The sequence below is a fragment of the Crocodylus porosus genome, unplaced genomic scaffold (assembly GCF_001723895.1).
Source record: "Crocodylus porosus isolate Cpor-Errol unplaced genomic scaffold, CroPor_comp1, whole genome shotgun sequence".
Taxonomy (NCBI): Eukaryota; Metazoa; Chordata; order Crocodylia; family Crocodylidae; genus Crocodylus; species Crocodylus porosus.
In genome coordinates, this window is record NW_017728922.1 from 15,384,933 (window position 1) to 15,398,754 (window position 13,822).

Genomic DNA, 13,822 nt, shown 5'->3' on the forward strand with positions numbered 1-13,822 from the left:
TAACATTGTAAGTATAGCAATAAAACTGATTGTCCAGCTGATCAGTCCCCCCCACTCTTTTGTTCTAATTGTGGAAGAATATGGATTTTGGGGTATTTAAAAAAGTGAATTTGGGATTCTGCTTCAGCAGACCACTTGGCACAAGGGGTAGTGTCCCAAGATAGTAATTGTCCAGGGCCCAGAATCTCCTGTCTATTTGTAACACTCACACCAAGAGCCCTAAGGCCCACCTGCCTAACTAGTACCCCCTTGTGAGGCTAATGAGTGAGTGGTACAATTAAATTCTTGGGACAACTAATGAAAAAAACAGGATAAGGGTGTCATGTGGGTCAAATGGTCAAAACATGAAAATAAGTGCGCCTGAGGGGGACACCAAGCAGAGTCCCTGGGCCGCACCCACCAGTCCTCAAAGGCATCCAAGGAGCCGGTGGACACCGCCCACTGGTGCTCTGCCTGGAACATGCATGGACAAGTGGGAGGAATGCGGCCCCACAGTCTCTGGGCACCTTCCCAGGCAGAGCCTCCTTCCTTCCAAGTACTTGGCCAGGGCCAGGAGGAGGTTGACCAGGAAGTCCTGGGACTTTGTAGGGCCACAGATGGGGTTTTTGTGCTATTTTCTATGCTGCTGACTCTACAAGTTTAGAAATTCATACAAGCCTTTGAAAGGTACTCACAAATCTTTGGAAAGTTTGGCAGATATAAATACAGGCCCCATCCTGTTTGCATTGACATCAACAGGAATTTGGCTATTGAATTCAAAGGAAGCAATATTTGAAAACTCTTGTATGGCAGGGAGTCTTGCTATATGGAAAAGAGTTACCCTCTCTATAGCCTTTTTGAGTGTGGAGGTCCCAGAATGTGGAGTTTTGAACCACTGAGAGTATGGAGATTTTTTTTTTTTTAGTATGCAGTGGGATTTACAAATACTTGAACTGTGAAAACCAGTATGTGATCTCTGATCAACTCATAAATATAAGCAACTATCATCTTCATTGTTAAAAACCCAGTGATCTGTTTTTCAGTCTCCCTTTAACATCTCCTCTGTTCAATTAAAAGCTTAGTTCCAATTTGACCTTCTGAAATGCTATAGCATAACAGAGTGTGGATCAAGTCTTTAACTACTAAGGAGCAGGGTAAGGTTTTCATCTGGTAAACTAGACTGATGCACTGACCTTTCACCTTAGCATTTATCATCACCGACAGGACCCCGTCTGCAACTGCTTTTGTCTATCAAGTTCAAGCAGCTCAGCTACCTGTATATTTTATAAAAGAATGTTAAATGTAAACTGTGAAACAGTTTATCAACCTGTAAGTGAGAAAGTTAGGTGCCTGGAAAGTTTATTTGAGAAATAGCCAGTTTTAGGAAAGGAGGAGAGGGTTGCTGGTTAGCTTTTTCTTTGCTGGTCAAAGACAAAGTTGATTTGAAGGAATGATGGGTGGAAATAAATCATTGCATCTTCTTATCTAATGTCTATAGCACTGAACTGTGAATAAGGAGGTCTGGGTTCTGTTTTTATTCTACCAGTAATCTACTGTCTAACCTGAGATAAAACAATCTTTGTATGTTCTCTTTCTCCTATGCATATAGTAAACTGTTTAAGGGCATGGAATATTTTTTCACCATGTGCTTGCACACTTTGTAGCCCAATGGGAACCTTTTCTCAGTTGTAGATTGCATGTGCTCCTGAAATACAAATAATAATGTTAAAGTTTCTTGCTTAGAATTTCTTGATACCCAGAAAGGATTTGGTTTGAGTTTAGTTCTCTGTCAGTGAGATTCTGGTGGAAGGTGGTCTCATGATTTAGCAACTTGTTTGCCCGTTTTTTTCCATAAGATTCATAAACACCCTCTATGCTTTGCCTTAGTCAAAGGGAGATTTGATCCTGGAGGAAGGCACTTTGCAAGGCTCCTAGGGCTGAAGTTTCTGTGCTGAAGGTCTGTTTGGTTGGTATGCTGGTGTCACTGTAACAGCAAGGGAGACTGGGAATTCCTGTAGATGCATCTTTCTGCTGTAGAATTCTCAAGGTTCTGTTTTAGATTGGAGCTCCACAGATAAGGAACTTGTTGTCATGTCAGCACAGACCATGCTTAATAAATTGCATTTTGGGATATCTAGTTTGGCTAGAGAGTTCAGCTCATAGGAAAAGATGGGGGCACATGACACTTTCGCAACACAAACAGCCACAGATTAATGTTTAACTGTCCTAGAATGAAACACTTCAACTCATCTCAGTGAACCAAAACATTTTATTTTGGGTCAACCTGACCTGAAAAAAATATTTTCTATCAGGATAACAGAAAATGTCAGCAAAAAGGGCCAGGCAATGCCATACTGAGACATATCGCACCAACCCAGAATTTCACACCCAGAAATAGAGCAGCAACTTCAATGCAGTTGCACACGTGCATTAATAAGCTGTTAATTCACCCCACAAATTGCTATTCTTAGAAAACTCACTGATCACAACAATTATATCCACAAAACCTGCAATTACCATAAAACACACCAAAAATATTGATCCATAATCACGCCCTCTTATACCTCTGCATCTGGTCTGAAGAGAACACTTGTGTTACTCATCTTGCCAAACTGAAAACTGCCTTTACCCAGAAAGGATTCTTCAGCAGAAAAATACACCATATCTTTGAAAGAGCTACCAAGATACCCTGCAGCTACAATACACAAACAAAACCTACTAACTACACATCCTTCATTGTCACCTACTATCCCACATTTGAATCTAGGAAGGATCATCAAACAATTATAGCCTATACTTGAAAAGGATCAGACTTATAGATAAATATTCCCAGCACCTCTGCCCCAGCATGCAAACAGCCCCCTAACCTTGTCCAACTTATCTTCAGAAGTAAACTCCCAGCTAATCGACAAGAACCTAAAGGATTCAACACTGCCTTAACAACAAATGCAAGACTTGTCGGCACATCCCTACTGCCACACCATAGATTTATAAATAGTAAGACTGGAAGGGACCTTGGAAGATCATCAGGTCCAGCCCCCTGCACCAGGCATGAAAGACAGCTGGGGCTAGGTGATCCTAGCTAAGTGTCTGTCCAGTCTCCTCCTGAAGATTTCCAAGGCAGGCAATTGCACCGCCTCTGGAGGGAGCTTATATCATTGTCTGGACACTATAAATGTGAAGACATTTTTCTAATGTTGAGACTGAAATGGTCTTCCAGGAGTTTGTGGCCTTTACTCCTGGTTTTCCCCAAGGGTGCCCTGGTGAAAAGATGTTCACCGAGCCCTTGATGCACTCCCCTGATGTAGCACTAAACTGTTACCAAGACCCCTCTCAGCCTTCTCTTTTTTCAGTCTGAAGAGTCCCAGGTCCTTCAGTCTTTCCTTGTATGGCTTGCTGTGCAAGTCTCTGATCATACAGGTGGCCCTCCTCTGGACCTTCTCAAGCTTTACCACATCTTTGTTAAAGTGTGGCATCCAGAAGTGGACGCAGTACTCCAGTTGGGGTCTCACCAATGCTGAGTAGAGTGGAAGAATCACTTCCTTGGTTTTGCTGGAGATGTACCGATTAATGCATGCAAGAGTATTATTTGCCCTGCTGGCAACAGCATTGCACTGCCAGCTCATAGTCATACAGTGATCTATTATTACCCCCAAGTCCCTTTTGTTCATGTTGTTGGTCAGTTTGGCACCACCAAGGCTGTAGTTGTGTAGGGGGTTGTTTTTTCCGAGGTGGAAAACTTTACGTTTCTTAATGTTGAACCTCATCTGGTTCCAACTTGCCAACCTGTCTACAGCCACCTGTATCTACAGCCTATCTTTAAGCATGACCATGCTTCCCCATAACTTGGTGTCGCCCACAAACTTGGCCAGTGAGCTCTTCACCCCTGCATCCCAATCATTGATAAAGATGTTGAAAAGTACCGATCCCTGTCGTACACTGCTGGCCACTTCTCACCAAGACGACGCAGATCCATTTGTGAGGACTCTCTGGGTCCTTCCCCACAGCCAGCTTCATACCCACCTAACTGTCTTGCAGTTAATCCCACAATCCTCCAGTTTTCCTGTGAGAGCATTGTGGGATACCACATCAAAGACTTTTTGGAAATCCAGGTATACAATGTCAGACTCCTCTATCTTGTCCAGGTGGCAAGCTACGTGATCATAACAGATTAGGTTGGTGAGACAAGACCTACTGCGATGAAGCCATGCTGGCTGTTATTCATAATCCTACCTTCTGCAAACCTATTGCACAAAGACTCCTTAATGAGTTTTTCCAGGATTTTCTCTGGGATAGAAGTTAGGCTAATTACACTATACTTACCCAGATCCTCCCTATTCCCCTTCTTGAAGATGGGCACAACATTGGCCCTCTTCCAGTCCACCACTCCGGAGTGCCACGAGTTTTAGAAGAGTTTGTCCAGGGGCCCCACAATGACTTTGGCCAGCTCCATTAGCACACTCGGATGGAGTTTGTCTGGTCCTGCTAACTTATATATGTCTAATTTCTTTAACTGATTATACATCAGTTCTACACCAATAGTAGGAAGGTAATCATTCCTGCTCTGCTCATTTTGTACCCTATCTGGCATGATTTTTTCCCTGGCCCAGTAAAATATCAAGCCAAGTAGTCATTCAGAAGTTTAGTTTTCTCCTGAGTGCCATTAACCAGATGTCCTGAGTTGTTGAGCAATGGCCCCACACTCCCATTTGTCTTCTTCCTGTTCCTTATGTAACTAAAGAAGGACTTCATGCTGTCCTTGATTCCTGTTGCTAATCTAAGTTCAATCACCACCTTAGCCTTTCTAATTTGTTGCCTACAAGTGTCGGCTGTTGTTGTAGTATAGTCCTCCTTGGGGCCTGTCCCCAGCTTCCTTTGCTTGTACGCCTCTTTCTTCTTTCTTAGGAGGACCGTGAATTCCCTGTTTAGCCAAGAGAGCTTCCCAGCCCTTCTAGTACTTTTCCTCCCAATGGGAATGGATTTCCTTTGTGCTTCAAGGATCATATCCTTAAGAAATGACCACTCTTCACGCACTCCTTTCACCTTCAGCCTCAGGTCTCGCAGTGCTACCCCTACTAGTGACCTGAGCTTGTTGAAATGTGCATTTTTCAAGTCCAAGACATCAACCCTGCTATCAGATTTGTCCACCTTATGACAGACAGTAAACATGATGGTCTTATGGTCGCTGTTGCCCAGGCTACCCTCTATATTTAAGTCAGTCACCAGGTCATCTCCTTTGGCCAGGACAAGTCTAGGAGAGCACTACCTCTGGTAATCCTGTGCACCTCCTGACCCAAGAAGAGTTCTTCAGTCCAGATCAGAAAGGAACGCGACTGATCTGACTTGGCCAAGTGTTGCTCCCAGGAGGTGTCTGGATAACTGAAGTCGCCCATGATAACCATGTCCCATGCATGTGCAGCCTCTGCTAGTTCTAGGGCAAACTCTAAATCGAGTTCCTCCCCCTGGTTTGGTGGCCTGTAGTATACACCTACAGTTAGATCTCTCTCACTGTGCCCCCCATCCCCCCTGCCCCCGCTGGCAGCTTGACCCAGAGGGTTTCAAGCCGCTCTTCTTTGGAGCCGATGTCAGCCTTCAAGGAGCTGTATTGCCCTTGCACATAGAGAGCTACACCTCTACACCTCCAACTTTCTTCCCTATCCAGTCTCTTCTATGCAGGGTGTAGCCCTCTATGGCTATGCTCCAATCATGGGAGGAGTCCCACCAGTTCTCCATAATCCCTACTAGGTCATAATGCCCACCAGAAAACAGGAGGACTAGCTCCTCCTGCTTGTTTCCCATGCTTTTGGCATTTGTGTACAGGCACCTGAGGCCTCCTACTGAGACCTTTGGCTTCTTGTCATGCTGAAGGAGAACTGTTCCCTCAGCTCCCACAAGAGTGGCTCTCCTAGTGTCCCTGTCTATGGGGCTTTCTTGTACGTCGGTCCCTGGGCAAGCTTCAGTCAGTGTTTCCCCTTCCCCCAGCAATCTTAATTTAAAGCGGTATCTAGAAGATCGGACACCCTGGCTTACCTCTCTATATGAGGTAGATGCCGTCTCTTCCCAGGAGTCCAATCAAAATTTCCCTCAACAAAGCCATTAAAATCTACAGATCATACATGCATTTATCTCAAAATGGGGTATACCTCATCTAGTGCACTATATGCCCTCATGGAACCTACATGGGTGAAATCAGACAAAACAACTATGCCCCAGAATGAATAATGGCTGTAAAAAGATAAAGCACAGACACACTATAACACAGGTAAAACATTTTTCACCAAAAAAAAAATCACTCCCTCTCTAATCTCACAGTTCTAGTGCTCAAAAGAATTCTCTCTGATGCCTTTACAAGAGAAGCACAGGAACAGATATTCATCGGCCTATTGGACAATGAGCATCAGGGACTTAAGATAAACAATGACTTAAAAGTACATTATAATCTTCCTGATACTTGCTAACCCCTGCAATTCACAGGTAATAATTAGCCAACTTAACAAGCTTTTGTTCCATCTAGTATTTAGCTCAGCTGTGTCTGCTTCTGTCACAGAAGCCTGAGGAAGGGTACTATGGTAACTGAAAGCTTGCCTATGTCTGTTCCAATCATACAGTCCAATAAAAGCTATCACCCACAAGAATTCTTGCCTTTCTAATAAGTTATGCCTCTTTATGTAGCACTGAAAAAACAATACTTTTTGTTTTGGGAGGTGATATGTACAAATCGACCATAGTTAGGGACTACGGAATTCACGATTGCATGATTTTTTGTGGAAACCACAAAATGGGGCACTCTCCATGATTTCAGCAGGCTCACTGAAAAAATAAAAAAAACTAAACATGCCGCCCACCCCCCCACCAAAATAAAATGCTGGCTCCCCCGGAAGGAGGCAGCAGTCTTCATGACACTGTGGCTTGGCCATGCAGCCCACTGGGGGGCAAGGGAGGAGGCAGGCTGCTAGCATGAAAGATTGCCACAACAAAGGTCTGTCAGCAAGATGGGTTCTGGCCCCACTCCTTGCTGCTTATTGGCTGAGAGCACTGACTGTTGTGCAGCCCCACCCCCCAAAGTAAAACAATTGGTGACAATGGGCAGGGATGTGTGATGGACAGCTCTCACAACCAATCAGTGGCAAGGGGAGGGGCCAGCGAGGCCCCTAAGTCAATCAGAGGCATGTGGGAGGCTCCCCACACGCCTGTGAAAATGGTAGCTGGCCCCAGGATCTACCTGTGAAATTGGCTGGTTGCCTCCTCAAGTTAGGTATATCCCTAACCATAGTGCCTCAGTCCTGAAGTCATGGCTGAATGAAGTAGGCATGTTCAAAGTGAATCTGTATTCTCCTCCGCTATAAGCTGATCTCTCAGACTGTAGCACCTCATGATTTTTAGATCTCAGATTCCTGCATTTGATTCCTCCAGACAACCTAACAAGGTGCAGACATCGATATATTTATTTCCATGCAGAATATGTCCACTCCTATGAACTGAGGATTAGAATATATTGTCTTATCTACTTACCGCAACTGGCAGCAATTTCTGTCTTTTGATTTTGGTAGGTTGGAGCCAAGTCCATTAAGTAGTAAAGTACCTGCTCTCAGACCAGTAACAGGAAGGACTGACAGACCCCAAGTGCCAAACACCATTTTCGGTAAGTACCTGATCATATCTTAAAGTAAGGCTTCAATAAACTGAGTGGAGTCCAGGAATATATATATATATTCTCATGTTGCCATATTTCTGGGGAAATGCAATGGATTACACAGTGGGAGTTTTAAACTATGTTTATAGATATCTGATGTGTATATATAAACTTCCCCAAGGTTTTTGCTTACTTTAGGACTATGGCATTATTACGATGTGTACAGTGCACAATACAATGAGAGGGTACAAAGAATAGACACAGTGGAAATACTTTTGTTCAGGGAAAGCATAGGTGCTGTAGGGCTGGCATTGTTCCAGAAAAGGGTGTATGGGGTTGATCTGTGGCTTACTGCTTTCTTCACACTGTGTAGTAGAGCAAGGCACATCTGGGAGAAGATGCATCTTCTCAAATGGTGGTAGCAGGATTGCACTACTCTGGTATGTCCTGGAACATTAGCAGGTATATGCTAGCTGGAACACTGTACCGCCTAGAGCGCACATTGGTGTAATACTGTTCCACCTTGCTCCCAAGTAAGGAAGCATCTTAAAGACACAGTGGAGTCCTTTGCATTAGGAAGGTAATCAATTATTGCCACCAGAAAAGGCATTTTCAGGACAATGATTGAGGTAAAGACGGTAATGAAGGTATGCCTTCATGGTGATTAGCAATCAGGGATGAGCCTAGCTCACTACAGAGCCCTGAGTTAATGCATCCTCACTGGTGATTACTATTTTGTGTGCGCCCCTAGAACTTCTAGACCACATCCCATGGTGCTATGTGTTGGAATAATTTGATCTGCTCTACAATTTTTTCCCAGTGAAATTCAGAAGAATTGTCTGTCCTTCTCAGCATGAGAGGAACTGTTGGAAAGCAGTGGAGGACAATTACCATTTCAGTGAATAGCTTGCATCCCCACTGCACAATGGACAGGCTTTCAGCCAAGTGGAAATAGAACCCATCCCACAGTTGGGACAGCTAACCTGAGATGCAAGTACCACATAAGTAGAGTAAGAACATGTAATGAGTGGACAGAAGAAGGATTAGGGACAGTGCCTAAGTAAGGCCTTAGTCTAACTCTCTAGGGAAGATGCATCTTACCTGTCAAAAAAGCCTGGTCTGGCTTCATCACTGTGAGAAAACAAAGGCAAAATGTGCAAGCGTTTCTTCAGTACTTACTCAGACCTTAGTAAAGCTGCCCTCAGCCAGGGTCAATCCAGGTCAGTTCTGTGTTGGGCAAACTCTTTTTGCCTTCAGTTGGAGTTTTGGTTTAGCAAGAAGCAGAGTGAAAACTGAGAAGGGATGCCAGAATTTCATCCACCTGGAGTTGTGCCTAACTAAAGAATAACTTCTGAATTTAACTCGGATTGTAATTCTTTGATTATGTTAGTATAGAGGCAGTGTAACTTTTCCAGCTATGGCCTTTCCCTAGCAGTGACAAGTTCCTTAACAAAAGGGTAGAAGCAGGTCATTTTCAAATTCCATGAGGTTTATAATAGTAGTATAAAGCATTCGTTCTAGTTGTATATTGTGCAAGAGGTTTCACTTTTGAACTCTGAAGACAGAGATGAACCTCTTATTGCATGGATAAGACTTATATTGTTGATGTATGTACCTCAAAACCTCCAGATGTTCCATCAGGTAAGAACAGAACTCAGATGCTTCTCAAGGACTTCATGCTCTTGCATTTATCCAGAAGTGCAAAGGCTCATGAAACTAAAAAATAACTGAGAGAAAGCCATGGCATTTTTTTCAAACCTGAAAGAATAAATGAAATTAATTGCAAATGTTGGATCTGTTTATAATTTAGCAAAATCCAGTTTCTCCTACTAAATTAATAAAACGTTTCATATTAGTGAAAATGATGAGAAAAATGTAAAACTGAAAAGTTCCATTAAGTAGCTATATTAAGCAGATGACATAACAGAAGACTCACTTTTTAATGAATGAAAGAAGTACTGTGGTTTAATCTCATACTTTAGGCCAGGGGTTGCCAACGAAGGGTACATGTACCCCTGGGGATACTTGGGAAGGCCCCAGGGGGTATGCAGCAGTAGCATGGAGAAGTGGGGGCACTTCTGGTTTCTCCGGTGGCACTTCCAGTTTTGTCACTGGTGCTTTTGGTTTTGCCACTGCACACAGGAAACCCCCTCCCACCCCACTCATTGATCAGCTGCTGGAAGATGCCCCCTCTCCTCCCCCCTCACTCGTCAATTGGTAGGGGGACTCCCTGCTTCTTGACCCGCTGGTGAGGGTATACCAACCAAAAAAAGCCCCTGCTTTAGACTTTAGTTAAACAATTGGAAAAGGATTCAGCAGTATGAAATTATACTATCAGCAACTGTTTGATTCCAATTTAACTTTAGTCTAAATGTGCATTAAATAACCTCATCTCTGGAACATCATCTTCATACACAATATCTAGTATCTTCTATATCCTAACACTCCTGAGCATCATAACTGAGTTGGGTGGCTTTTGTCATTCATTGACTGTGAACAAAACTATAGGGACCTGAACACAACAGAGCTTGGAACTGGGGAAGTGCTTAGTGCCCAGGGGTCTCCTGGCTCCTGAACTCTTCTGGCAGAATGTCACATCTTCTACTGCAGAGCACTATCCCTCTCTTTTTATTTCTCACTCCCCAAAAAAGAATTCAGAGTTTATAAAAGTTGATTCTGTTGAGGCTTGTGAAAATACGATTATTATGGTAATAGTGAAAAGGTAATGAAAATACCAATTTTCTGGCATTACAGAAAGCACAATGAAAATGCTTTTCATTTTGGCAACCCACAAAAGCAGATGAAAATACCTATCATTTTGGTGATCCAAAAAGGTAGCTAAGAATGCCAATCATTCTGGTAATTTAGATGAGACCATTAGCCTAACAATCCAGGAAGGGTCATGACACTGCCCATTGGTTAGGGCTATGGGCATGTGGCAGGACGCGACCTAGGGGTGTCATGAACTCCCCCAGCGCCTCCCCTACCATGCCAAATCAGGTCCAAATGCACCCTCTTTATCTCTCCTGCCACGTCTTTGATGGTAACTATTGTTAAAGGGAGGCTGCCTTCTTACCCTCCTTGGCACGGTGCTCTGCTACATCCCAATCTGTACCCTGCCTTTGATAACACTGCAGCCAGAGCTTCAGGGGCCATGCGTGGGTCCTACAATCACCCTTGCCCTCACGGGTCCTCTGTCTCCGTCTCCATTACCCATGCCCTTACGGATGCTCTCCGGCTTGTCTCCCTATCAGCCTACATCCTCTCGGGCACCCCCCTAGCTTCCCTCGCGGCTCTCGCCCACACTGGAGTCTCTTCCCTGTCTGAACTCTCGTAGCCTGCACTGGGGCCTGTCTCCATGCTCACGCCCGCACTGGGGCCTTGCCTTGCAATCCCTGCAATCAAGGCTCAAGTGGCCGTACCCGTGCCTGGCCTCCAGACCCCCTTCTCGGGTCTTACGCCCCACTGGGGCTTCCCACAATCGAGGCTCAGGTGGCTGTAGCCATGCCTGGCCCCCAGACCCCCTTCTCGGGTCTTATGCCCCACTGGGGCTTCCCACAATCGAGGCTCAGGTGGCCGTAGCCATGCCTGGCCCCCAGACCCCCTTCTCGGATCTTACGCCCCACTGGGGCTTCCCACAATCGAGGCTCAGGTGGCCATAGCCATGCCTGGCCCCCAGACCCCCTTCTCGGGTCTTACGCCACAATGGGGCTTTCCACAATCAAGGCTCAGGTAGCCGTAGCCGTGCCTGGCCTCCAGACCCCCTTTCTGGGTCCTGCGCTCCACTGAGGCTTCTCACCTGCGCCCACACTGGGGCTTTACCCTCCCGATACTGCCCACACTGGGGCTGGGGTCAATACACCCCAAAACGCAGCGCCCTCTCCGGCGCCAGGAACCCCCACACTACTGGGGAGCTCCTATGAGGCCTCCTCCAACCCCTACAGCCCCATCCAGTCCTCCGGTCTTATACAACAACAAAACAGAAAACTCCCACTCCTGGGCTACAACATAAATTCCAAGCCAAACTGGCTAACCTTAATTCATATCCCTACTAGGGTTTCCTCCACCCGGTATCCTCATGCAGAAACTGCTCAGACCATCAGGCTTCTCTGCTCTGCTTGCTCTAACAGAGCTCCATCTTCCTCAACTGCCAGAAGGGAACTGACCTCTGGCCTCAGCCTGGCTTGTTTATATAGGCCAGGCCCTGCCTCCTTCCGGTCAGCTGACCAAACTGGTTGTCTCAGCAACCCACACCTGCACTGCCCTGGTGACTGGCAGCTGAGCCTCCCCATCTCACCACTAGGGGTCTCTCACAGGTCGCTTGCCTTTTAGGCGCAGGGCGCTTCAGTGCCCTGCGACAGGGCACTATTAAGAACTTAGATTTCTTAGTTGAGTCTGGATGAATAAAACAGCATGTCTGCCCTCTTAGAAGCCACTGTTGTCTGTGAGCTCAGTCATGGTGTCTAATCTCAAATTAATTCAGACTTTAATCACTTGTTCAGGTCATTTATCAGCCAGGGCTCTTCCTGTTCTTTCAGGATTAGTACATCACTCCATAGCACCTTAAGCTGTGGCCTGCCAGTGACCTTCTTATCAGCCATACAGGCAGAGGAAGGAAGGGATGTAACACATTTCCTTATTTAAAAAAGACACGAAGAAAAAAAGTTACCAATGTCAAGGTTCTGAGCAGACTCCTGCCTGCAATTGACATTGAGATGTTTCAGTTAATGAACATAGTAAGGCTGGTGGTTGAGGTAACATGATTTAAGAATAAGAGTTAATAGAGTTGTGTGACGGAGTCAAGAAAAGCTTAACAGAATGGCTGAATTACCCTTCTGTGCCTCTGAGATCTTTGTCAAGGAAAGGAATGTGCAGTAGGATAATAGATGTATTTGGAGTGACTACAAAGCTGTAATTCACTCTAGGGGCTCCAATGATGTCATAAACCAGGAGAAAACAACTTCAGCACTTTAGGAATAGAAGCACTGAGCAAAGCCTTGAGAGTGAATTTAGCTTTGTATTGACTCCTGGGCCATCAGTGTTATTTATAACACACACTGCACAACTTTAACTTTTCAACAGGAGTGGGCAAGTACTTTATACCCTGGCCATTTAGCTGCCTGCAGGCATTCTCCATCTATGCCACGTAACAACAGCTAGTTTGGGCACTGGCTTCTGCCATTTTCCATTTCCCCCTAAAATGGCTTTGATAGGCGCATGTGATTTTGCAATGTAGAAACTAGATTTTGAGGTATTGATTTTACACATGTTTTTGCAAGACCTGAAAAAGGAACCTAATTAATATGTTTGGATCTATCTCCTATTTAATGGTAATCAATTGACATTGCCCGGTATTATGCTATCTCTTGGAAAACTTAGGTTAGTAGGGAGGAGTTGCACAAAATGAAAGGAAATTGTCAAGTTGTTACAGCAGGATGCTGAGAGTCAGAGGTTCTAGGGTCTGTCACTGGCTTAGCCATCTTTTTCACTGTATGGCTTTGGGCAAAACATTTGATCTTCTTGTGCCCCTCTATTTGTGAAATGGGGACATTCATGGCAATAAAGTGACTTTTACATATTGCACAGTATATTCAAGAGCATACTAAAAAAAATCAAAATAGCCCTTACAACATTTTCTTAAAGGCAAAAGGGGAAAACATGATAAAGTCCTGCTGTGTCCACAGTAATATTCTGCAGAGTCACTGCAGAGACTTCATAGCAACAGTACTTTTATATTATGCCAGGAGCAGACACTCCAGTCCAAAAGGGAGCCTTTTGTGGTGTACAAGCACAGAGGCAATGGTCCCTCCTAGAGAGGACTGACATAAAGAGAGACCTGGGATGAACTTCCTGCCTTGCCACAAAACTTCCAGTGTCACCTTAAAGTCCGACACAATTTTGCATCTATAAAATAAAGCAACTAATGCGTCCATGCCTAAGGTGATTCTGAGGATAAGTAGATTCAGCACATGAGCACTCCTCATGTACTGGGGCAGTGGTGACCCCGTTTCTGATCCTTTTTATAGATTAACTTGGAAACCTGACTGCTTTGCAGTGTTGTTTTGGTGCTAGGCTCAGGATCAGTGTGGCAAGATTTTGTATGAAATAATAGCATGAGTAGTGTTTAGAAATATTCCTGGCAATAATATATTTCTGACCCGTCTTCTGTTTCCCTGTCATCTCGCATAATTTATATTTTCTAGTCCCAAA

At 44.7% G+C, this 13,822-nt stretch overlaps 1 protein-coding gene across 2 annotated transcripts in view; it reads left to right on the forward strand.

Moving 5' to 3' along the window:
* The first annotated feature begins 7,514 nt into the window (after positions 1-7,514).
* RALY (RALY heterogeneous nuclear ribonucleoprotein) overlaps positions 7,515-13,822 on the forward strand; it is a 267,642-nt gene continuing 261,334 nt past the window's right edge. For both annotated transcript variants that reach the window (XM_019539722.1, XM_019539723.1), the window contains exon 1: positions 7,515-7,621. The gene's annotated coding sequence lies outside the window, so the exon portion shown is untranslated. The remainder of the gene's footprint in view (positions 7,622-13,822) is intronic.